This window comes from Leopardus geoffroyi, chromosome B3 (genome assembly GCF_018350155.1).
Source record: "Leopardus geoffroyi isolate Oge1 chromosome B3, O.geoffroyi_Oge1_pat1.0, whole genome shotgun sequence".
Classification (NCBI taxonomy): Eukaryota; Metazoa; Chordata; class Mammalia; order Carnivora; family Felidae; genus Leopardus; species Leopardus geoffroyi.
Genome location: NC_059337.1, coordinates 10032098 through 10057282, shown reverse-complemented (window position 1 = coordinate 10057282; position 25185 = coordinate 10032098). Strand labels below are relative to the sequence as shown.

The window sequence follows — 25185 nt, the reverse complement described above, 5'->3', positions numbered from 1 at the left end:
ATGTGTGGGAAACTTTTCAGAAGTCTCTTAAAAGAGGAAGAGGCATTCCTGTGGTGTGGGATGTGATTCCCGGAGCTCCAACAGCCATATTGTAAGCATGAGGGCATCTCAGGAATGGCACAGCAGATAACTAGAAGTTGAGTTACTAAAGATGATGTTGTAGGAGTGTCAAAGCAGCATTGGACCAGCTACCTACAGGTGTCTTTAATGTGAAGGAAAAATAAATGCCTATGTTGTCTAAGCCAATGTTATTATAATGGGTGAAGGGGCATTCTATTGTCACCAATCTAAACCACTACACTTGATGTTGGTATTTTCTGTGTTTGAATTATTTCACAATTTGAAGTTTTACTTAAAGCAAAATTGCATATATAGCAAAAATACAAACAACATAAAAATATGCACTGGCAAAGGGAAATGTATAAAAATATTAACACTGATTTTAACACTGATTACCTGTGGGTAGTGGGATTGTCTGTGATTTATTTCTACTCTTATCTTTCAATCTTCAAATTTTCCACATTGAGCATTATTCATTCGAATTTTTGTTTGTCTTATTGAAGCATGGTTTTCCTCCACTGTTGTCACTAATATGTCATTTCTACTGGGCTGTATAAAGAAATCCTTCAGCATTTGCTGCTCCCATATCACCTCTCTGCAATTTCATCTTTCTTTGTGATTCTTGTCTTCCCAACCATATGGTAATCCTTTTTTTTTTTTAATTTTATTTTTTTTAATTTACATACAAATTAGTTAGCATGTAGTGCGACAATGATTTCAGGAGTAGATTCCTTAGTGCCCCTTACCCATTTAGCCCATCCCAACTCCCACAACCCCTCCAGTAACCCTCTGTTTGTTCTCCATATTTAAGAGTCTCTTCTGTTTTGTCCCCATCCCTGCTTTTATATTATCTTTGCTTCCTTTCCCTTATGTTCATCTGTTCTGTGTCTTAAAGTCCTCATATGAGTGAAGTCATATGATGTTTGTCTTTAACTAATTTCATTTAGCATAATACCCTCTAGTTCCATCCACGTAGTTGCAAATGGCAAGATTTCATTCTTTTTGATTGCCAAGTAATACTCCAGTGTGTGTGTGTGTGTGTGTGTGTGTGTGTATACCACATCTTCTTTATCCATTCATCCCTCGATGGACATTTGGGCTCTTTCCATACTTTTGCTATTGTTGATAGTGCTGCTATAAATATTGGGGTGCATGTGCCCCTTTGAAACAGCATACCTGTATCCCTTGGAAAATATGTAGTAATGCAATTGCTGAGTCATAAGGTAGTTCTATTTTTAATTTTTTGAGGAACCTCCATACTGCTTTCCAGAGTGGCTGCACCAGTTTGCATTCCCACCAGCAGTGCAAAAAAGATCCTCTTTTTCCTCATCCTCGCCAACATCTGTTGTTGCCTGAGTTGTTAATGTTAGCCATTCTGACAGGTGTGAGGTGGTATCTCACTGTGGTTTTGATTTGTATTTCCCTGATGATGAGTCACGTGGAGCATTTTTTCATGTGTCGGTTGGCCATCTGGATGTCTTCTTTGGAGAAGTGTCTATTCATGTCTTTTGCCCATTTCTTCACTAGGTTATTTGTCTCTTGGGTGTTGAGTTTGATAAGTTCATTATAGATTTTGGATACTAACGCTTTATCTGATATGTTGTTTGCAAATATTTTCTCCCGTTCTGTCAGTTGCCTTTTAGTTTTGCTAATTGTTTCCTTCGCTGTGCAGAAGCTTTGTATCTTCATGAGGTACCAATAGTTCATTTTTGCTTTTGTTTCCCTTGCCTCCAGAGACATGGTGAGTAAGAAGTTTCTGCAGCCAAGATCAAAGAGGTTTTTGCCTGCTTTCTCCTTGAGGATTTTGATGGCTTCCCATCTTACATTTATGTCTTTCATCCATTTTGAGTTTATTTTTGTGTATGGTGTAAGAAAGTGGTCCAGGTTCATTCTTCTGCATGTCGCTGTCCAGTTTTCCCAGCACCACTTGCTGAAGAAACTGTCTTTATTCCATTAGATATTCTTTCCTGCTTTGTCAAAGAGTAGTTGGCTATACGTTTGCGGGTACATTTCTGGGTTCTCTATTCTGTTCATTGATCTGAGTGTCTGTTTTTATGCCAGTACCATACTGTCTTGATGATTACAGCTTTGTACTACAGCTTGAAGTCTGGGATTGTGATGCCTCCTGCTTTGGTTTTCTTTTTCAAGATTGCTTTGGCTATTCAGGGTCTTTTCTGGTTCCATACAAATTTTAGGATCGTTTGTTCTAGCTCTGTGAAGAATGCTGGTGTTATTGATAGGAATTGCATTGAATATGTAGATTGCTTTGGGTAGTATCGACATTTTAACAATATTTGTTCTTCCTATCCAGGAGCATGGAATATTTTTCCAATTTTTTGTGTATTCTTCAATTTCTTTCATAAGCTTTCTATAGTTTTCAGTGTATAGATTTTTCACCTCTTGGGTTAGATTTATTCCTAGGTACTTTATGGTTTTGGTGCAATTGTAAATGGGATTGATTCCTTGATTTCTCTTTCTTTTGTTTCATTCTTGGTGTATGGGAATGCAACCTATTTCTGTGCATTGATTTTATATCCTGAAACTTTGCTGAATTCATGAATCAATTCTAGCAGTTTCTTGGTGGAATCTTTTGGGTTTTCCATATAGAGTATCATGTCATCTGCAAAGAGTGAATGTTTGACCTGCTCATGGCCGATTTGGATGCCTTTTATTTCTTGGTGTTGTCTGATTGCTGACACTAAGACTTCTAATACTATGTTGAGTAACATTGGTGAGAGTGGACATCCCTGTCTTGTTCCTGTCCTTAGGGGAAAGCTCTCAGTTTTTCCCCATTGAGGATGATAATAGCATTGGGTCTTTCATATATGGCTTTTATGATCTTGAGGTATGATCCTTCTATCCTTACTTTCTTGAGGGTTTTTATCAAGAAAGGATGCTGTATTTTGTCAAATGCTTTCTCTGCATCTATTGAGAGGATCATATGGTTTTGTCCTTTCTTTTATTGATGTGATGGATCACACTGATTGTTTTGCAGATATTGAACCAGCCCTGCATCCCAGGTATAAATCCCACTTGGTCGTGGTGAATAATTTTTTTGATGTATTGTTGGATCCGGTTAGCTAATATCTTGTTGAGGATTTTTGCATCCATGTTCATCAGGGAAATTTGTCTATAGTTCTCCTTTTTAGTGGGGGGTCTTTGTCTGGTTTTGGAATCAAGGTAACACTGGCTTCATAGAAAGAGTTTGGAAGTTTTCCTTCTATTTCTATTTTTTGGAACAGTTTCAAGATTCAAGAGAATAGGTGTTAACTCTTCCTTAAGTGTTTGATAGAATTCCCCTGGAAAGCTATCTGGCCCTGAACTCTTGTTGTTTTTTTTTTTTTTTTTTTTTTTTTGGCAGATTTTTGATTACTAATTCGGTTTCTTTTTGGTTATGGGTGTGTTCAAATTTTCTATTTCTTCCTGTTTCAGTTTTGGTAGTGTATATGTTTCTAGGAATTTATCCATTTCTTCCAGATTGCCCACTTTATTGGCATACAATTGCTCATAATATTCTCTTATATTGTTTGTATTTCTGCTGTGTTGGTTGTGATCTCTCCTCTTTCATTGTTGATTTTATTTATTTGGGTCTTTTTCTTTTTCTTTTTGATCAAAATGGCTAGTGGTTTATCAATTTTGTTAATTCTTTCAAAGAACCAGCTCCTGGTTTCATTGATCTGTTATACTGTTTGTTTGGTTTCAATAGCATTGATTTCTGCTCTAATCTTCATTATTTCCTGTCTTCTGCTGGTTTTCGGTTTTATTTGCTGTTCCTTTTCTAGCTCTTTAAGGTGTAAGATTAGGTCATGCATCTGAGACCTTTCTTCCTTCTTTAGGAAGGCCTGGATTGCTATATACTTCCCCCTTGTGACCACCTTTGCTGCATCCCAGAGGTTTTGGGCTGTGGTGTTATCATTTTCATTGGCTTCCATGTACTTTTTAATTTCCTCTTTAACTGCTTGGTTGGCCCATTCCTTCTTTAGTAGGATGTTCTTCAGTCTCCAAGTATTTGTTAACTTTCCAAATTTTTTCTTGTGGTTGATTTTGAGTTTCATAGCGTTGTGATCTGAAAATATGCACAGTATGATCTCGATCTTTTTGCACTTGTTGAGGGCTGATTTGTGTCCCAGTATATGGTCTATTCTGGAGAATATTCAATGTGCACTGGAGAATAATGTATATTCTGCTGCTTTAGGATGAAATGTTCTGGATATATCTGTTAAGTCCATTTGGTCCAGTGTGTCATTCAAAGCCATTGTTTCCGTGTTGATTTTTTTATTAGATTATCTGTTCATTGCTGTGAGTGGGGTGTTGAAGTCTCTGACTATTATGGTATTACTATCGAGTTTCTTTATATTTGTGATTAATTGATTTATATATTTGGGTGCCTGCACATTTGGCACATAAATGTTTACAATTGTTAGGTCTTCTTGGTGGATATACCCCTTGATTATGATATAATGCCCTTCTGCATCTCTTGATACAGTCTTTATTTTAAAGTCTCGATTGTCTGATATAAGTATGGCTACTCTGGCTTTCTTTTGTTGACTATTAGCATGATAGATGGTTCTCCATCGCCTTATTTTCAATCTGAAGGTGTCTTTCGGTCTAAAGTGGGTCTCTTGTAAACACCATGTAGATGGATCTTGTTTTCTTATCCATTCTGTTACCCTATGTCTTTTGGTTGGAGCATTGAGTCCATTGATGTTTAGAGTGAGTACGGAAAGATAGGAATTTATTGCCATTATCTTGCTTGTAGAGTTGGAGTTTCTGGTGGTGTTCTCTGGTGCTTTCTAGTCTCTGTTGCTTTTGGTCTTTATTTGTTTGTTTGGTGTTTTGTTTTTTTTTTTTTTTCATCTTTTCCCCCCTCAGAGAGTCCCCTTAAAATTTCTTGCAGGGCTGGTTTAGTGGTCACAAACTCCTTTCATTTTTGTTTGCCTGGGAAACTTTCTATCTCTCCTTCTATTTTGAATGACAGCCTTGATGGATAAAGAATTCTTGGCTGTTTTAACGAATGGTGCTGGATGAAATGGACAGCAACATGCAGAAGAATGAAACTAGAACACTTTCTTACACCATTCACAAAAATAAATTCAAAATGGATGAAGAGCCTGAATGTGAGACAGGAAACCATCAAAACCCTAGAGAAGAAAGCAAGAGAAAAACCTCTCTGACCTCAGCCACAGCAATTTCTTACTTGATACTTCTCCAAAGGCAAGGGAATTAAAAGCAAAAATGAACTATTGGGACCTCATGAAGATAAAAAGCTTCTGCACTGCAAAGGAAACAATCAACAAAACTAAAAGGCAACTGATGGAATGAGAAAATATATTTGCAAATGACATATCGGACAAAAGGCTAGTGTCCAAAATCTATGAAGAACTGACCAAACTCCACACCCAAAAAACAAATAATCCAGTGAAAAAAATGGGCAGAAGACATGAATAGACAGTTCTCTAAAGAAGACATCCAGATGGCCAACAGACACATGAAAAGATGCTCAACATCACTCCTCACCAGGGAAATAAAAATCAAAGCCACACTGAGATATAACCTCATGCCAGTCAGAATGGCTCAAATGAACAAATCAGGAGACTATAGATGCTGGAGAGGATGTGGAGAAATGGGAACCCTCTTGCACTGTTGGTGGGAATGCAAACTGGTGCAGCCGCTCTGGAAAACAGTGTGGAGATTCCTCAAAAAATTAAATATAGATCTACCCTATGACCCAGCAATAGCACTGCTAGGAATTTACGCAACAGATACAGGAGTGCTGATGCATAAGGGCACTTGTACCCCAATGTTTATAGCAGCACTTTCAACAATAGCCAAATTATGGAAAGAGCCTAAATGTCCATCAACTGACGAATGGGGAATACTATGTGGCAATGAGAAAAAATGAAATATGGCCTTTTGTAGCAACGTGGATGGAACTGGAGAGTGTTATGCTAAGTGAAATAAGTCATATAGAGAAAGACAGACACCATGTTTTTTTCTCTTATGTGGATCCTGGGAAACTTAGCAGAAGACCATGGGGTAGGGGAAGGGGGGGAAAAAGTTAGAGAGGGAGGGAGCAAACCATAAGAGACTCTTAAAAACTGAGAATAAACTGAGGGTTGATGGGGGGTAGGAGGGAGAGGAAGGTGGGTGATGGGTATTGAGGAGGGCACCTGTTGGGATGAGCACTCGGTGTTGTATGGAAACCAGTTTGACAATAAATTTCATATTAAAAAAAAAGAATTCTTGGCTGTATATTTTTCTGATTCAGCACATTGAATATATCCCGCCACTCCTTTCTGCCCTGCCACATTTCTGTGGATAGGTCTGCTGCAAACCTGATCTGTCTTCCCTTGTAGATTAAGGACTTTTTTCCCTTGTGGTTTCATGATTCTCTCCTTGCCTGAGTATTTTGTGATGATGTGCCTTGTTCATGGTCAGTTTTTGTTGAATCTAATGGGAGTCCTCTGTGCTTCCTGAATTTTGATGTCTGTGTCTTTCCCCAGGTTAAGAAAGTTTTCTGCTATGATTTGGTCCCATAACCCTTCTACCCCTATTTCTCTCTCTTCCTCTTCTGGGACCCCTATGATTCTGATGTTGTTCCTTTCACTGATTTCTCTAATTCTTAAATCGTGCTCTTTTGCCTTCATCTCCCTCTTTTTTTCTGCTTCATTATTCTCTTTAAGTTTGACCTCTATATTGCTGATTCTCTGTTCTGCCTCATCCATCTTTGCCGCTGTGGCCTCCATTCAAGTTTGCAGCTCAGTTATAGCATTTTTTATTTCATCCTGACTAGCTTTTACTTCTTTTATCTCCAGAGAAAGGGATTATAATCTGTTTTCAATCCCAGCTAGTATTCTTACTATCGTGATTCTAAATTTTGGTTTAGACATCTTGCTTGTATATGTGTTGGTTAAGTCCCTGGCTGTCATTTCTTCCTGCTCTTTCTTTTGGGGTGAATTCCTTTGCTTCGTCATTTTGAAGGGAGAAAAAGAGTTAATTAGGTAAAATAATTAAATTTTAAAAAATTAAAATTAAAAAATATTAAAATTAAAAAATTAAAAACAAACACACACACACACACACAAATCAAATAATTGATGCTAGATCCTAGGTGTGTTTTTGTCTGGGTGTTGAAAAGGGCTTGATAGATTACAAAAAAAGGGGGAAAGAAAAATAGAAAAAAAAAAGGAAATAGTTTGAAAATTTGAAAAAATGAATACACTGAATAGACTAAAATGAAATGATGGAAGTAAAATAGAATTTGAAAAAATTTACACAAAAGTAAAAATATAGTAAAAAAAATGAAATAAAACTATTTTTAATAAAAATTGAAAATAAAAATGATTTTTTTTCTCTTTCTGTATTCAAGAAAAAGAAAAGAAACAAAAAAGAGAAAAAAGAAAAAAGGGAAAAAAAAGAAAGAAAATTGAATAGATAGACCGGCAAATAGACTGAAATACTACTGAAATTACTTTGTTTTCCCCTATAAGTCAAACTATGAAGCACGTTATAGTCCATAAACTAAGCAGGGGGAGAGACTTGTGTTCCTGAAGAGTGAGGTTGGCCCAGTTGGGCAGGGCTTAGTGTAATGGCTCCGTTCTCCACTAGATGGCGCTGCTTAGCTTACTGGGGAGGATTGCTTTGGTGCTTGTAGGTACCTATGCGCATGCGCGGGAACAGTGGCCCTGACACCCAGCAACTCAGTCGCTAGTATCGAACTCTGTTCCCCCCGATGTGCAATTGTGCACCCATCCTTTGTCTTCGGCCTCTGACCACTCCCGGTTTTACGCTGTCGGTGACCAAGCCCCAGGCAGCCCTTCCCTCCTGAGTTTTATCTCAGATGCGGCTATGTTTCCTGACCCCTTACTTCTGAGGGACCACAGCTCTGACCCACTCGGCTCCTCTGCGGGACGTTCTCACCGAGCACTGGCCAGTGCCGGCCACACCCAGGAACATTCGCGGAACCCTGCTGCTGCCGAAGCCAAGAGACTGCAGCCGGGTGCCAGCCCGCCCCAGAAAAAGTTTGCGAGATAGTGCAGCAGCAGCATTTCAGGGACTATGGAAACTCACAACACACACCTGGCACCAGGCTTCACCCTTAACGACCTTGTTCCAGCACCAGTGAATGTGGCTGTTCTCCCGGGTCCACTGGGGCCTTGCCTTTGGGGACCCACACAGCCTCTACCAGGTGTCCTCCCAGCAGGGGAACCGCCTCTCCCCATGTGGCCTGAAGAACCCTGGGCCCCACTCTGCTCCTGAGGATCTGCCCTTCCCATCAGAGCACCACCAGGTATCGAGCTGCAGAGTTTCAGACTCTGTGCCCCCCCTGTTTATAGTCTTAATGGAATTTAAACCCTCTCCTTTCTCCTTTCTCCCTTTTTAGTTCAGTCCCTGTGGCTGTTTCCACTTTTCCACTTTCTCTCCAGCTGCTTGTGGGTTGGGGGGGATGCTTTTCCCGTATTCTCTCCCCACCCCACCTCCCCTCCCCGCCCCCGTCTCCATCCTCTCTCCGCCGCAAAAGTGGCTCCCTGCCCTCCACAGCTTCTCTCTCCCCCAGTTCACCTCTCTGCGCCATGTACCTGCTGATTCCGTGGTTCAGGTGTGCAGATTGTTGTGTTATTCCTCAGATCAGTTTTCTAGGTGTGCGAGATGGTTTATTGTTGGTCTGGCGGTATCTCATGGACACCAGACACAGAAAAAACTTCCATGCTGTTCTGCTGTCTTGGCTCCTCCCCCTTCCTTTTTTTTTTTTTTTTTTTTTTGAAGCAGGCTCCACACCGAGCTTGAAGCCCAATGCAAGGCTTCATTTCATTACCCTGAGATCAATTAACACCCTGAGATCAAGACCTCAGCTGAGATCAAGAGTTGAATACTTAACCAACTGAGCCACCCAGGTGCCCCCCATATGGTAATCCTATTCTGAAACCAGAGTTATCAGTGAATGAAGACCTGAATGTGCTTCTCCGTCTCACACTTATCACTTCCTACTCTCTGTCACCAAAGGGGGTAGATTTCCTCCCAACCAGTGACTTCAACTTCAGTCAGGATCCCAGAGAAATCATGGCTTTTCTGGTTCTGGCATTCTTTCCCAAGGTCTTGAGATAAACCCTAGGTACTGTATTAAAGACATGCCTAACCCTAGACCGTGTTCTTCAGAAACTCTGTCTCAGTGAATTCAGGATAATCTGCTACCTCATAGTGAGTTCCCAACCCACTTTGAGAACTCAAAACCCCAGAGTTTGAGGGCAGACTTTGTTTCCCTCTTTGCTTGAGAAGGTAAATGTTATTGACCTGCTATATTAGTTACCTACTGAGGCATTAAAAATTACGCCCAAGGGGCGCCTGGGTGGCGCAGTCGGTTAAGCGTCCGACTTCAGCCAGGTCACGATCTCGCGGTCCGGGAGTTCGAGCCCCGCGTCGGGCTCTGGGCTGATGGCTCAGAGCCTGGAGCCTGTTTCCGATTCTGTGTCTCCCTCTCTCGCTGCCCCTCCCCCGTTCATGCTCTGTCTCTCTCTGTCCCAAAAATAAATAAACGTTGAAAAAAAAAATTTAAAAAAAAAAAAATTACGCCCAAATTTAGCAAATTAAAACAATACACAAATCACAGTTTCAGAGGGCCAGGAAGCCAGGCAATGCCTGACTGGGTCCTCTGGTTCAGGGCCTCTCACAAGGCAGAAGTCAAGGGGACAGCTGGACTGCAGTCAACTCAAGGTTCAACTGGGGCAGGACATACTTCCAAACTCCCCTAGTGTGCCAGGACTCAGTTCCTCACAGGTACTGGACTGAGGGGATCAGTTCTTTGCAGGATATAGACCAAAAGCCACCTTCAGTTCCCTGCCACATGGGCCTTTCCAACATGGCGTCAGGCTTCCTCAAAGCATAAAAGAGAAGACAAGAGCATGAGAAAGGGGCCACAAGAAAGAGTGTCCTTGCAAGGTAGAAATCACCGTCCTTTGTAACCTAATAATGCAAGTGACATCCCACTACCTTTGTCCTATTCTGTTCATGGGAAGCAGGTCACTAGGTGCAGCAAGAACACATGAGGAGGAGGTTACACGAAGGAGTAAAGTGCCAGGAGGTGGGGAACACCGGGAGCTGTCTTAGAAGTCTGCCTGCCACACGAGGCTTTACCGTCAGCCCAAAAATCCACTTCCCAGGGCTTCCCAGGAGACCCAACAGAACCTCGGGCAAGCCGGACTCCAAATGACCCCTTCTGCTATCCCTAATTGCAGAGCAGGCCACCCAGGCACACTGATTTCTACTTCCCAAAGTTGTTCCACTGTCCCCCTGCTTGTCACACAATCAAATTTAGCCTATGCTTTCATACGATGAAAAGGGCAGACAGACAAAAGGGAAGCTTATCTGAAGTTAAAGAAGCATTAAGGATGCTGCCAGTTTCCAAAAGAAACTCTATCTCCTGGTAAAAATAAAATCCTTTTTCGGCTTGTCCAGTACGCTTGACCCACAGCCCAACAAGGGGGTATTCCTGTTCACGCTCACTGAAGCCACACTGTCTTCCCGAAAGAGTTATGTCGGCCTTAGGCTGTAGCTCAGCTCCTACAGAGGGACTTAAAAGGAAACAACAGTTCTTGGTCCAAAGCAATAAAGAGACAAGTGAGTCATAACAGTCTGGATTCTCCATGAGTATAAGCAGTTCTATGAATCGCCTCTATAAAAATTCTGCCTTTCTATCCCAAGCCGTTCCAAGTGCCAAAATCTTCCATTCAGGAGTTTTACAACTCAGCCCTGTGCTCAGAAATGTCACCGCACATAAGAGGGCCTTTGATCTCTGGCCATACCCAAGTCCAGAGTCTGCAACGAAGCGTGGTTTGATAGCAATCTGAATAGAAAGCGCTTGGTTTCCTCCTGTCTATTTCTGTTCTACTTTTAATAGGGCTTCCCAGCTTCGGGCGCCTGCCCTCTGCCCTCCACGCTCCCATCTCAACCAGAAGTCAAACAGGCCCCTTGGCTGTGCGCTCTGAGAGCCCCTGAAATAATAAGAGTGGTAGAAATCGCTCATAAAGTGCTCACTGTGTGCCCAGCAAGGTCCTAAGGAGTTTCTGCAGGCAATCCTATGTAGGAGGTTTTCCCAGGTGAGGGAATGGAAGACGCAGAGAGGCGAAGTGACTAACGGAGTCGACGTCACAGAGTTAGTAAGGCATTTGCAAGCAAGCAGTGTATCCCCAAAGTCCATCTTACCCACTGTGCAATGAAAGAGTAATGTAGGTCCCCACAGAGAAGGCACAATACCAAGTGAGAAATAAAAAATAATAAAGGAGGAGTTTTGGAACAAACTTCTTAGATCTAAAAGCCCTTTTTTCCCCCAGGTACTGTGAAAGAAACCCCTTCAGTGAGAGCACTGCATGCACAAGTCTTTGAACTAGGCCGAAACCATGAACTGCTTAATCAAATCGAATCGAAGGCCCCAAGTCAGAGTAAATTATTCTGAGACCCATCAGAGGCAGCAGATTGACTTCTCCTGTTAACTTTTCCCCCATTCAGTATACAGACATAAGGGCTCTATTCCTGTCAAACTGCTTTAGTAAAAACGACTTTCTTTACTCATCTGAATTGGAAACCTCAACGTTTTTTAAGTTTTTTTTAAAGATTTTAATTTTTTTTTATTTTTTAACAGTTACTTATTTTTGAGAGAGAGCGAGCGCCAGCAGAGGAAGGGTAGAGAAGGGGGATGGACAGCAGAGAGCCCATGGTGGGGCTCGAACTCACCCACCATGAGATCAGGACCTGAGCCAAAGTCAGACACTCAACCGACTGAGCCACCCAGGTGCCCCTCAAGGTTTTTAAGCATGGTTTTTTTTAAGTGTGAAGACTTATAAACTATGTCCAGGTCAGAAGATAGTGGCAGTTCATAAATCAGACCTAAAATTTATCATGACATCATATAAATTCAAACATTAGTTATTGATAATTGACTCCAGGGGTAGTTTCTATGTGTGCATAGCTACTGTAGTGAAAACTACCTTTTCTTCTCTCAGGCCACGTCAGATGGTGGATCCAAGCCCCTCCCCAGGACAGGGGTGGGTATATAAATTTTTTTTTTTATGTTTATTTACTTTTGAGACAGAGGAGACAGAGCATGAGCAGGGGAGGGGCAGAGAGAGAAGGAGACACAGAATCTGAAGCAGGCTCCAGGCTCTGAGCTGTCAGCACAGAGCCCCATGCAGGGCTCGAACTCAGAGTGTGAGATCATGACCTGACCTGAAGTCGGACGCTCAACCGACTGAGCCACCCAGGAGCCCCGACAGGGATGGGTATGTATATATGTTGTCAATGAGACCAGTCTACCACTCTAGTCCATGTGATTGCATCAGGGATGGTCACCTGGCCCTAGGCAAGCCAATAAGAGCCTGAAAAAGAAGCCAGGACTGGAGAAAGCAGATAGAAACATGCTAACGATTTTGTTGGAACGCTTGGGTCCAGCTGGGCCAGAATCTCCTTCTACACTGCAAAGTTAAGTGAGCCTATAAATCTCTTCGTGGTTTAATCTGTGGGTTGGTTTTCTGCCCCTTGCAACCTAGAGTCCTGACTAGTCCAGAGGAGCAGGTCAGCTTCCATATTCTGTTCCGTTACTACTGACCACACAGCAGGTAATGTGAAATGACAGCCGTGAGACTGGACACTTACAAGACACACCCATCGCCTGGGCGTGTCGGCTAGAGCTGCCCAGCCCTCCAATGAAGCTGGCGAAGCCTTCCCAGCAAGGCCCACCCTGTGCTGAAGGTCATGTAAAGACATTCCGGAGCAATGATACACACACACACACACACACACACACACACACACACACACACACGCGCGTCAGGCAGAAACACCACATATATTCTTCTCAGAGGAAATAACCACGAGCAAAGTATGGTTATGAGTCAGTAACTGACTATAATTAGGGGCTTCCCCCCCCCCTCCAGTAATATCTGAATTAAGGCAGAGAACAAGCAGGGCCCAGCAGTTGGTAAAGAAGTAACCACATCTTTCCTAATGTTTCCAGTGACTCAATTCCTAAAGAACAGGCCTCTGCAAGTCAGGAAAAAAAAAAAAAAAGCTTCCTAGGAGAATTTAATACCTAAGTAATTGGGAGTTTCCTCCTCTCTATCAAAGTCAAAATAACTCTGAGGCCTTAGATCTGCCTCACTGGGGCCCAGGATCACTCAAGCATCCACTCGAGAAACAGGGCTTTCAGTTCATTTTTATTTCAACAATTTTATCACAACATATATAATACAGAGAGAAGACTGTATAAACATATATGTACACTTTAAAAATAGTTAAGCAGCAATGTCCCACAACCTAGGCTTGGAAATACAAGTGATTTTTTTTTTTATTTTGATTTTTATTTATTAAGAAAGCTTTACACCCAAGGTGGGGCTTGAACCCATGACCTCGAGATCAAACGTCATGTGCTCTAACAACTGTGCTAGCTAGGTGTCCCTATTACAAGTGTTAATTTTAAGGCCCACTGTGTGCCCCTCTCTAACTCCGTCCTGCCCCACTTACTCCCCAGAGAATTAACCACAATCCTCATTTTAATGTCAAGCCATCTTTTATATTAAAAAAATAAGAATTGTACCATGAGTATATGTATCCCTAAACAATGCATTATTTCATTTTGAAAAATTCAGTAGTCAGCCCACCCTAGCCATGGAAGAAATAGGCAATAATGAATGCCTGTTTTAGCCGAAGGCTCCTGGAAAAAGCAAAAGTGAGCAGAGTCCCTTGAGTCTGAGTCTGGCTTCACCTTCCACCCCTTCTGGAAGGGCCACATGTAGGGCCACAGCTTGTCAGTGAGTCCTCGGAAACAGAGAGCTTGCCACAGTTGGGGCAACCGGGCAGGACCAAAGTATGAGCCAGGTATAGGACATGCAGCATTATTAGTGGACCATTGAGTATTTTCTGACTCTAAACTTATGACTTATGGGGTGCCTGGGTGGCTCATCCGACTTTGGCTCAGGCCATGATCTCACAGTTTGTGAGTTCAAGCCCTGGATCGGGCTTTGTGCTGACAGCCCAGAGCCTGGAGACTGCTTTGAATTTTGTGTCTCCCTCTCGACCTCTCTCTGGCTCATGCTCTGTCTCTCTCTGTGTCTCTCAAAAACAAATAGCCGTTAAAAAAAAAATTAAATAAACACACACACAAACCTATGACTTTATTGCTGGCTCTCAGGAGTCAGTATGTGGTCAAGACAAGCCAGTACGATTATCAAACACACTGTTCTCGAATGGAAAGAAAAGTCCGTGGGAGTTGGGGATTTTTTTTAATGTTTTATTTATTTTTGAGAGAGAGGGCTGAAGCAGGGGAGGGGCAGAGACAGAGGGGACAGAGGATCCCAAGGGGGCTCTGCACTGACAGCAGCGAGCCCAATGCAGGGCTTGCACTCACACGAACTATGAGATCATGGCCAGAGCCAAAGTCAGACCTCAACCGACTGAGCCACCCAGGCACCCTGGCAGTTGGGGATCTTGCTAATGGAAGCACTCAACCTGTCTGTCAAGTTCACTCCTCCAATCTGGGCCAGCTGGCCACAGTGTAAGCACAGCTCTCCTTCTGGGGTCTTCAGAAGATGGGAGGCCTCCTCTTTTCTCACTGGAGGTCCTAATTCCTGTGCGCTGTGTCTCTCTTGATTTGTTCTCTCGTTTTCAGTGGACTACGTCATACTCGAGATGAGATTCTTGAGAAATAGTGCACGAGACATAAAGGTTTTGAGACTGTGTGTGCCCAAAAATGTATTTTTTCAACTCTCAAACTTAAGTGATAGTTTGGGTAGAGAATTCTAAGATGGAGTTTTTGTTAAGAATTTTAGGGGCGCCTGGGTGGCGCAGTCGGTGAAGCGTCCGACTTCAGCCAGGTCACAATCTCGCGGTCCGTGAGTTCGAGCCCCGCGTCGGGCTCTGGGCTGATGGCTCAGAGCCTGGAGCCTGTTTCCGATTCTGTGTCTCCCTCTCTCTCTGACCCTCCCCCGTTCATGCTCTCTCTCTGTCCCAAAAATAAATAAACGTTGAAAAAAAATTTAAAAAAAAAGAATTTTAAAAGCATGTCCAAACCCATTTTTCTTCCTAATCCTTTTTATTTATCCTTTCTTTTTCTCATTGGAAGCTTGCAGAAAGTTGTTTGTTAACAGCATTCCAAAATTTCACAAGCTATGCCTTGTTGTAAGTCTATTTTTATCCATTTCGCTGTACATTCAATAAACCTTTTGAATCTGGAAACTTCTGTTTTTTAACTCAGGGACATTTTTTTCAAGTTTTTCTTTGATGACTTCATCCCCTTTTTTTCTCTGTTCTCTCATTCTGGGAACTCAAGTTATTTAGATATTGGATCTCCTGTACTGATCTAATTTTCTCACATTGTTATTCTAGCTTCCATTTCTATATTTCTTACTCTACTTTCTGGGTAATTTTCATCTATTGAGTTTGTATTTCTAGAAGCACATTTTGTCCTGAGTGTTTCTTTTTTATAGCCTCCTCGGTTTTTGTTTTTTTTTTTTTTCTCCCCCCATGGACACAGTATGTTCTCCTTTCCCTCTGGGAATTTTTTTTAAGTTTATTTATTTATTTTTAAGAGAGAGAGAAAGAGAGAGAGAGCCGGAGGAGGGGCAGAGAGAGAAGAAGAGTGTGTGTGTGTGTGTGTGTGTGTGTGTGAGAGAGAGAGAGAGAGAGAGAGAGAGAGAGAGAGAATCCCAAGCAGGCTAAACCGTGTCAGCACAGAACCCAATGCGGGGCTTGAAACCACAAACTGTGAGATCATGACCTGAGCCAAAACCAAGAGTCAGACACTTAACTGGCTGAGCCACCCAGGCGCCCTCCTTCTGAGAATTTAAGAGCTTCTTTTTTATTATGTGTTATTCTCCCTGTCTTGTCTCTGTATGCTTTGCATTGCTGCTGTCTGTTTGCCTTTTTCATCTCAACCTATCGTGATAGGGACTTTCCTCAGATACCTAGGACTTTTTGGTCATCCACACGTAATAACCAGTAGAGAAGAAAAGCTGGTTGGAAGCTCTGGGCATATGATGAGTTTGGGTGACTTTGAACTTCACTGTAGGTTTGGACGGGTGGTGCCTTTTAAGGTGAAACTCTGATGTCAGTATAAATAGCTCTTCATTCTTTGATCTATTTCTCCAAGAATAGCCTTCCAATGTCCTGCCCAGAGGTAAAAGCCCTGGTCTGGCAGCCAACTGGAAAAGCAGGGCTAGAGGTCCATTTGTTCTGAATTTAGAGTACATATGGTCACTTAATCTCTCTGTGTTCTTATAGTATGGTGCCCACTCCCACAAGTATGTCTGAAGTACCCCATCCAGAGGTTCTCTGTTCTATCCCTTCAGATATTAAACCTCCTTCTCTCTGCCAGGATGGGCAAAAGACAATCATAAATGACAGGGCAGGATGCCTGGGTGGCTGAGTTTCTTAAGCATTCAACTCTTGATTTCGGTTCAGGTCATGATCTCACGGTTCATGAATTCGTGAGTTCAAGCCCCACACCGGGCCCTGTGGCACCTGCTTGGAATTCTCTCTCTCCCTCTCTGTCTTTGCCCCTTCCCCACTTACATTCTCTCTCTCTCTCTCTCTCTGTCTCTCTCTGAAAATAAAAAATAAACTTTTAAAAAGAAGTAAATAAATGACAGGGCAACATGGCTTTACTCTTTATAGTTTTTTGAGTTCAGATTCTTCAACTGCATTTCTGTCGCTGTAGTTCATGTGTTCCCACTGATGCTAAACATTCACACAAGTGTTGAAATGTGGTTGGTATGTTTAAATGAAGACATTCTGCAAACACCAGCTGCAGGCCACCCCTGCAGTCACCTGTCAGAAACCTTTGGGAACACCTTCTCCAGCTGGGGCGGAAGGGGTAGAGAGTCCTTGGCTGTAAGTAGGAAAAGATGGGGTGCCTGGGTGGCTCAGTCAGTTAAGCGTCCGACTTTGGCTCAGGTTGTGATCTCACGGTTCATGAGTTCGAGCCCCACATCGGGCTCTGTGCTGACAGCTCAGAGCCTGGAGCCTGCTTGGGATTCTGTGTCTCCCTCTCTCTGCCCCTCCCCGCCCCCCAACTCTCTCTCTCAAAATAAATAAACATTAAAAAAAACTAAAAAAAAAAAATTAAAAAAAAAGAAGGAAAAGAGGAACTCCCAAGTCGAATGTTGTCTTGAAAAATCTTTTGTGTTACTCAAGGCCATTCCGTCTGTAGTTGCTTCCTTTGCTTTCTGCCCTCAAAAGGTCTCCCTGTAGTTAAAAAAGCTCCATCTGATACCTTCCTAGGGATTTTTCTGGCTGAATATTCCATGCTCCTAAAGGCAGGGTTAGGATATTCATATATGTCATTTCATTTGTTCCTTGTAACAATAGCCCTGTGAATTAGGAAGGTTGGGTGTTATTACTATTGTTATTATTGTTACCACCACCCTTTTACATGAGTGAAAACTCAGGCTCAGAAGGGTTGCATGACTTATCAAAGATCACCTTGCTTGCAACAAGGAAGGCCAAGGTTATAACCCAGATATTCTGCCCCATATGCACTGCTGTTCACCATACCACACTGCTTCAAATAAATTAGCAGTCCCCATGGGACACATCCACTTACATTTTGACAGACCAAGTTTAAGGAAGGGAAAATTTATCATTGACCTCAAACAAAAGTTGAGATGTCACCTCGCCATGTGTGCCTTTCCCGTTAGGCAGAAAATGTGAGTGGCTCATTTCAGGCACCTGGAGCTCTTGCCCTTGAACTCTAGCGTTGAAGGCACCTGATGATGTGGTAACTGAGTTAACGAGAGGCACAGTGAGAAATTTATCCTGCAGACAATGAGTTTTACTTCATGGCCAACAGGTGCCCAAAACGGGCGTTTCCACTTTCCTCTGTGCCTCAAGTCAGCTCCACTTTGCCTTAGTGTCTGACTTCACCATTTCAACTTAGCATAGTCACCACCAAAAATAAGTCACAACTATGCTGTCCTTTGAGCTTTGCTTAATTACAAAGCATATTATTAGCATTGAGGAAAGACACTGATTTTATGGAGCTTCCCAATCCCTGGCTCCTTGAGTTTGACTACGTGGATTACATTAAAGATACCCTATATGCCTAGAAACTCTAATGAACAGAGCATGTCCCAAAAGTCATGTGTAAATTACGTTTTGGAAGTTGGAATATAATTCCCTATAGGGAAATGGTATTGTGCTTTTTAAAGGCACGAGTAAATGAAGAAATAACTGGATGATTAAGTTCCCAGGTCAATACACAAAAGCCTGTTGGGCTTGTTTTTAACCCAAAACATGTCTAAAGTATAATGCTAATCTTAGTATTTCAGGTACATTTGATTCTGAGTACCATATGTTGTTTTTATAGGAAAACATTCTCCAAGTGGAAATGTCTGATGCCTAAACAAAATAAGGAAGGACAAGAGTCCTAACATTTAGCCTTTTTTGTGTGTGAAGCTTTGTACAAAGTGCTATAATACACATTAGCTCTTTCTGTCTTTGGGACAGCCCTTTGAGGAAAGCATTATATAAACCAAGTCTCAAAATGGCTAATAACATTTAGTGTGTTAAGAATGTGCTCAAAGGGGTGCCTGGGTGGCTCAGTCGGTTGAGCGTCTGACTTCGGCTCAGGTCATGATCTCTCAGTTTGTGAGTTCGAGCCCCGTGTCAGATTCTGTGCTGACCGCACGGAGCCTGGAGTCTGCTTCGGATTCTGTGTCTCCCTCTCTCTCTGCACCTCCCCTGCTCATGCTCTGTGTCTCTCACTGTCTCTCTCTGAATAACAAACATTAAAAAAAATTAAAAAAAAAAAAAAAAGAATGTGCTCAAAGACTTGTAGCTAGTAAGTGGCAGAGCTAAAATTTAAAACCAGATTTATCTCGGGGCGCCTGGGTAGCTCAGTTGGTTAAGCGTCAGACTTCAGTTCAGGTCATGATCTCATGGTTTGTGAGTTCGAGCCCCGTGCCAGGCTCTGTGCTGACATTTCGGTGCCTGGAACCTGCTTCAGATTCTGTGTCTCCTTCTCTCTGCCCATCCCCTGCTCATGTTCTCTCTCTGTCTCAAAAATAAACAGTAAAAAAAATTTTTTTAAGCCAGGTTTATCTCAGCCAGATCTTTTTACGAAGCTTGCATACCTCTCTAAATTTATAGTCCAAATATTCTGAATTGAGAACAGCTTGTCCCCATGAGGGTGCAAAAGCAGAGAGGTGGAGGAAGACTGGGACTCTTATCTCAAGCACTGAATCTCAAACTTGACCATGCATCAGAATCACCTGGAGGGCTTGTTCTGGGTCCCACCCACTGTGTTTCTAATTCAGTAAGTCTGAGAGGGGCCAGAAAATTTGCATTTCTGACAAGGTCCCAGGTGATGCTGCAGCTGGTGGTCCAAGGACCACACTTTGAGAATTTGTTAAGGCCTTCCCAATAAGTCATCTCAACAAATGGCCGATCCCTTAAACAATGGTCTTCCTAGCTGGTAATAAAGGATGAAAACCACTCAGCTCGTAAAGATCGATGACTATGATTAGTACCCAAAGGGAGTTAGCCGGTGAGTTCACTGCCATGGAAAGACAACATGGAAAGGAAACTAATGTTCCCAGCAAGGTTGCTCTCCTTGCATAAATTTCACTATCTCCAAAGGAAAAAAAGCAATCGATACAGAGAATGTTGGACTTTAAAGAAAGAAGCAACAATAGGACGAAGTGGGAACAGCATGATGGCTACAAAAACAATTGAGTTTCTGTAATTTTTATCTCAAGGCCGACAAAGAAGCCTAATCAGCCAACATGTGTTTGAGTTCTTACAGTGTGCTCAGGTAGCTATAGAAAAAGTATGGGGCATGGCTCTTGACCTCTAACAAGTTACAGCGGTGCCTCATGATTACTTTCTTGGGAAGGAAGCATACCATCGAGTGACATTCCCAAATAAAGCTAACTCCTGAAAGTACTCAAGTTTTATTTATTTGAAGTATATTATTTCTAAAAATCTTTCTGAAACTTACATCATCCTATGGATTTTAAACCATAGAACAAAGAACATGGTTTAAACTTTTCTCAATTCGGGGCTCCTGGGTGACTCAATCGGTTAAGCTTCCGACTTCTAATGTCAGCTGATCTGACAGTTCATGGGTTCAAGCCCCACGTCCCCACTTGGGATTCTCTCTCTCCCTCCCCTGCTCAGACTCACTCTCTCTCTCTCAAAAATAAATAAATAAACTTTTAAAAAATAAGTTTTTCTCAATTCTAGGCCATTTGACAAATATCTACTTTTAGGATATTAAGTAATGACCACAGGATTTATTGAAGGATATGTGGCTGTTTGCCCTATGTTGAAGGACCCAAGTCCAGTCTTAACATTTGGGAGCTTTTCATTCTTTATCAATTGTCGTCTTATTTTTGCCTTCATTTTCCCTACTTCTAATAGGTCTACATCACATCTACTAATTTGCCGTTTCTCCTCTGCTATGGATTAGAAAATTCATACTTCGTAGAAAGCAAACCTAAGAAAAAACTCTGACTCCACTCACATATGGCCAATTCATTTATGACAGAGAAGCCAAGAGTATCCAATGGGGAAAGGACAGCCTCTTCAATAAATGGAATTGAGAAAACCGGGCAGCCACATGCAAAAGAATGAAACTGGACCATGTGCAAAAAGTAACTCAAAATATATTAAAGACTCAAATGTAAGACCTGAAACCATAAAACTCCTGGAAGAAAACATAAGCAGTAAGCTTCTTGACATAGGTCTTGGTGATGACTTCTTGTATACAACACCAAAAGCAAAAGCAATAAAAGCAGAAATAAACAAGTGGGACTCCATCCAACTAAAAATCTTCTGCTCAGCAAAGGAAACCATCAACAAAATGAAAAGGCAACCTGCTGAATGGGGGAAAATATTTGCAAATCAAATATCTGATAAGGGGCTAATATTCAAAATATACATAGAACACATATAACCCAATAGCAAAAGACAAACAAACATTCTGATGGGGCAGAGAATCTGAACATGTATCCAAAGAAGACATACAGATGGCCAACAGACAGATGAAAAAGATACTTAACATCACTAATCATCAGGAAAATGCAAATCAAAACCACATTGAGGTACTACCTCACACCTGTTAGTGTGGCCATTATCAAAAAGACAAGAAATAACAAGTGTTGGTGAGGGTTTAGAGAAAACAGAACCCTGTGCATTGATGGCAGGAATGTACATTGGTGAAGCCACCACAGAAAATTGTATGGGGTTTCCTCAAACAATTAAAAATAGAATTATCATATGATCCAGACAATCCACTTCTGAGTATTTATCAAAGAAAATGAGAACACTAACTCAAAAAGATATATGCACCCCCATGTTCATTGCAGCATTATTTACAATAGCCAAAATATGGAAACAACCTAAGCGCCCATCAATAGATGAATGGATAAAGAACATTTTATATATAAAAATATACAGCAGAATATTATTAAGCCATAAACAAGAATGAACTCTTGTCATTTGTGACAACATGAATGAAACTTGAGGGCATTATGCTAAGTGAAATAAGACAAACACCATATAATCTCACTTGCATGTGGAATCTAAGAGTACAAAAAACAGGGGGGCCTGGCTGGCTCAGTTGGTTAAGCATCTGACTTTGACTGAGGGCATGAGCTCACAGTTCGTGTGTTTGAGCCCTGCACTGGGCTAAGAGCTCAGAGCCTGCTTTGGATCCTCTGTCTCTCTGTCTCTCTCTCTCTGCCCGTCCCTCACTAGTGTTCTCTCTCTCTCTCTCAAAAATAAACATTTAAAAAATAAAAATTAAAAAATTAAAAACAGCAACCAAGCTCATCCATGCAGACAACAGATTGGTGGTTGGCAGAAGTGGAGGGCAGAGAGTGGGCAAAATGGGTGAAGGAAGTCAAAAGGTACAAATTCCCAGTTGTAAAATAAGTCACAGGGATGTAATGTGCCGAATGGCAACTATACTAACTGTATACTAACTGTAATACTGTATTGCACATTTGAAAGTTGCTAAGAGAGTAAATCTTCAAAGTTCCCATCACAAGAAAAAAAATGCTGTAACTACATATGGCGATAGATGTTAACTAGACTTACCATAGTGATCATTTCACAACATATACAAATTTTGAATCATTGTGTTATACACCTGAAATTAATATAATGTCATAGGTCAATTACACATCATTTCTTAAGAAAAAAAAAAAAGAAAAAAGAAAGGGACGCCTGGGTGACTCAGTCGGTTAAGCGTCCGACTTCAGCTCAGGTCATGATCTCACGGTCTGTGAGTTCAAGGCCCTACGTCAGGCTCTGTGCTGATATCTCAGAGCCTGGAGCCTGCTTCGGATTCTGTGTCCCCTCTCTCTCTCCCCCTCCTCTGCTTGTGCTCTGTTTCTCTCTCTCTCAAAAATAAACATAAAAAAAAAAAAAAAAAAGACCAGAAAACAGCTCTGAGTGAGGGCCTGAGATTCTTGTCCATGAATCAAATGAGAATTAGGGTCTGGCCCTTGTGGTTTCACTTCTGACAAGCTCCCAGGTGCTGCTGCTGCTGCTGGTGTTGGGACAACACTTTGAGAACTCATCAGGGAAGCCCATCTCTTCTAACATAGACATTTCTTCCTTCTTGGAACCAATCTCTCAGGGGGGGCCAATTTAGAGGCTTCCAGATAGATGTCCGTGTTGAGGAGATGACTGACCCAATCCTCCTGGCTCTTCCTTTCCTCTTCTGGATCATTTTCATTCTTCTGAAATGTTCCAAGCACTTAGTATACGATCGTATTCCCTGACCCAAAATCTGTGTCCCCTATTTACTGGATGCATAAATAAATAAATGACATATAAACACGCATACCTTATTGAGCACTCTCAAAAGGCAGGTACTATATTCTCCATACCCTCGTTAATCTCCTTTAACCTTCACAGCAACCTATGAGCTAGGAATAAATAACCCATATTCCAAGCTGAAGAGACAGAGATTTGTGGATATTAAATGACCCATTCATTCGAGGTCATAGTTAGTAAGTTGCATCGCTGGGATTCCAACTCGAATCCTCAGCCCCCAAGGCCAAAATGCTGTCCATTAGACCGCAGTTACTGCCTCTTTGAGAACAAACTGAATATGGGGATGCAAAGAAAGACAGAAATTTATAGTTTTAGGGTGTTTTTTTAAGTTTACGTATTTACTTTGGGAGAGAGTGTGTGTGTGAGTTGGGGAGGGGCGGAGAGAGGGAGAGAGAAAGAGAGAGAGACACAGAGACAGAGAGAATCCCAAGCAGGCTTCACACTGCCAGCGAGGAGCCCGATGTGGGGCTTGAAACCACTAACCACGAGATCGTGACCTGAGCTGAAGTCGGATACTTAACCTACTGAGTGGAGGTGGGATGGGGCTACTGGAGTCAAATGGGTGGAGTCCAGGGATGCTGTTGAACACCCTCCAATGCACGGGGCACACCGCCTTCCCTGCGGCAAATAACGATCCAGCCCCAAATATCACCAGCACCGTGGCTGAGGAACCCTGCCTAGATCACAGCATCTATAAAGAAGAGACAGAAGACCGGAGTCTTGGGCAAACACCTGCTGTTTCTCTTATGTCAGGAACATAAGGGCGAGGGAATTCAAACCACTGGTTTAGGGTGTGTTCCCGGTGGCTCACACACAGATTGCTATGGTCACTCTGGTTTCAGTTACAGCTGCCTACAGGAGCCTTTTGTGTTCTTCCAGATGACCTGAAGAAGCATAAGATGCTACCCACGAATCATGTATCAACATAGCTTTTGACTTTGCTGTCACGGTTTCTCTCCAGTCAGGACTACAGTACAGGATATTAAAAAAAAAAAAAAAAAAAAAAAGGGCAGAGAAAGGATGAGAAAAAGAACAGACCAGAATCACCAAGGACATCTCCTCCTCCTTACTACTCAGGGGTGGTGTCCAGATCAACAGGACTGGCGTCTCCTTAGAACTGGGGAATCTCAGCCCTCCCCAGACCTCCTGACTCAGAACCTGCATCTTAACAAGATCCCCAAGTGATTCATATGCACATTCGTGCTTGAGAAGCCGTGCTCTAGGGTTTCCAAAAGACAAAATCAAAGTACAAAATGAACAGCTGCAAAACAGATGCAAAGCTCATCACGTGATGTGACATATGACTCTCCCCTCCGGGGATTTATGACCCTGGGTGGACAGTAGCTTGTAATACAGAAAGCAGAAATTTGAAGGCATGTGTGCAAAAAGTCAGTGTCATGTTATGCCCTTTTAATTGCCCTAACGGGACCAACTTTGGGTTAGAGGAAATGTAGTGCCTAGTGCTGAAAACAGTTTCATGTACGCAAGGGTTCAAGTGCTTGGATTTGTTTTGTGTTTTTATTTTTTTCAAAAGGAAACAAAAATAGAATTTATATTGATCTTCCATGAAAGCAGAGGGTTTCATCAGTATTTCCAACACAACATTCCATAATACCAACATTTTTATAACAAGAAAAAGAGTGGATGTTGCGTGCTTTCCAATAACTAGAAAATAAGTAGGTTCAGGTGAATGATTCAGGTTCTCCTTCACGTCTGCTCTCAACTAACCCAAACTGGCTTGGCTTCATTCATTCAAGACCTAGGAGCCCCACCACCACCTGCACCCCAGATTCCCTGCAGCAACCAGCGCCGCAAATCACTACCTGAAGATTAAGTTCAGTGGGACCCCTGATAACCTGATAACGGAGGTGGGAAAGGGACAGAGCTGGGGGAGGAGAGCAGGTGGACAGGAGCACAGGAAGGAAGAAGGGGAGGGGTTCTGGATGCACTCGCGCATGATAAGCAGGGCTCCAGAGGGAATGTGACTCAAGCCGCATGCGGGCAGGCCTGGCCTGACTCGCTCGCTCCCCTGCAGGACGGGCCACGACTCTGCCTGGCCAAGGTTTCCAGAGGACAACGAACGTCCGGCGGTCCTGCGCCTCTTTCCCACGGCTCCTCAGGGGTTGTGGCCTAGCGGGAAGAGGACAGTCCCACCAGCATGAAGGCCCCAGAGAGCAGATCTAGGAGCGGCCGCTAGAGGCCGCGCTTGCTCCCCATACCGAGGAGGACGCGCAGGATCTGCTCAGGTTTACCGCAGGCTTTGTCCAACCCCCAGCGAACACTGAGTATTCTTTCGTG

General features: G+C 42.5%; 1 long non-coding RNA gene across 1 annotated transcript; it reads left to right on the top strand.

The window, feature by feature from the left end:
- Positions 1-7597: 7597 nt before the first annotated feature.
- On the top strand, positions 7598-24458 carry LOC123582504. The gene is made up of 2 exons (XR_006704409.1): positions 7598-8350; positions 20464-24458. It is a non-coding gene; the product is annotated as an uncharacterized LOC123582504 (long non-coding RNA).
- Positions 24459-25185: the final 727 nt, after the last annotated feature.